The sequence below is a fragment of the Jaculus jaculus genome, chromosome 1 (genome assembly GCF_020740685.1).
Source record: "Jaculus jaculus isolate mJacJac1 chromosome 1, mJacJac1.mat.Y.cur, whole genome shotgun sequence".
In the NCBI taxonomy this organism is placed as follows: Eukaryota; Metazoa; Chordata; class Mammalia; order Rodentia; family Dipodidae; genus Jaculus; species Jaculus jaculus.
Window position 1 is genome coordinate 280675268 of NC_059102.1, and position 1400 is coordinate 280676667.

The 1400-nt window shown below is 35.6% G+C and overlaps 1 pseudogene; it reads left to right on the forward strand.

Annotated features, from left to right (window-relative positions):
- Window positions 1-863: 863 nt before the first annotated feature.
- On the forward strand, window positions 864-956 carry LOC123458318 (annotated as a pseudogene).
- The last annotated feature ends 444 nt before the right edge of the window (window positions 957-1400 follow it).

Sequence of the window (1400 nt, forward strand, 5' to 3'; positions counted from 1 at the left end):
TGGGGCTGGAGAGATAGCTTAGCAGTAAAGGTACTTGCCTACAAAGCCAAAGGACTCAGGTTCAATTCCTCAGGACCCACTTAAGCATGCATCTGAAGTTCATTTGCCAGAGGCTAGAGGTTCTGGTGCACCTCTCTCTCTCTCTCTCTCTCTCTCTCTCTCTCTCTCTCTCCTCTTCCTCTCTCTCTCTTAAATAAATAAATGAATAACTGACTGACTAAGTACCTTTGTCATTACTGGAAGACATTATGACTCAGTAGTAGTAACTGTGTTGTTATCATTTATGACCTATTTAATGTTCCACTAAATCTTTTAATTCTTTCCCAAAGGCTATCCAAAAGCTCTGTAAGGTGTTTTTTAAAAAAATTGAAGGAAATTGCCACAGTAATAAAAACCTAAGGTGTAAGACACAGATTCTGCCTTTCCTGATGAGGTGCCAGAACTAGTCTATGAAATGTTCACTAGATAAAAAATTCTTAATGATATTAGAATTTTATGCCTTAAGTAGATTAATCACAGTAAGTACTCTTACCTATGTTGTGTGAGTATAATCTCATAATGCACTGATTAGTGTCAGAGATATAAACAAGGCTAAGTTCCAACAGTAGAGAAAAGCAACATTCTTTGTCTCTAGAAATTTATACTATATAGGGAGGTGTGAAAAAATAAATAGATTTACGATATATATATAATAAAATCCAAATATTGGTCAGAAAGAAAGATATCAATTATGACTAGTGTAGATGGAGACAATTCTATTTAAATAAAACAATATAAAAATTGACAATTTTATGGTTCAATGTGTATGATATATGATGATATGGGGATTATCACTAACTTTATTTCTTTTTAAAATCTTTTCTGTGCTCCTTTTGACAGAATATATACTAAAATTAGAACAATACAGAGATTAGCATGGCCTCTGCACAAGGATGACATGAAAGTTCCACATTTTTTAAAAGAACTAGAGAGATGGCTTAGCAGTTAAGGTGCTCACCTGTGAAGCCTAAGGACCCAGGTTCAATTTCCCAGTACCACATAAGCCAGATGCACAAGGTGGTGCATGCATCTGAAGTTTGTTTACAGTGGCTAGAGGCCCTAGTGTGCCCATTCTCTCTCTGTCTGTCTCTCTTTCTCTCTCTCTCTCAAAATAAAATGAATAAATAAAATATTTTTTAATTTTATTCTTATTTTTTTTCTTGTTCAAGTAATGAAGAAAAGAAGTTGGGGCTAGGCATGGTGGTTCAAACCTGTAATCCTAGAACTTGGGAGAATAAGGTATGAGTTCAAGTTCACAGTGGATAGGATGGAGAATTTGCTCAGCCGTTAAGGGCACTTGCTTGCAAAGTTTGATGACCTGGGTTTAATTCCCCAGTACTCACCTAAAGCAAGATGCATGA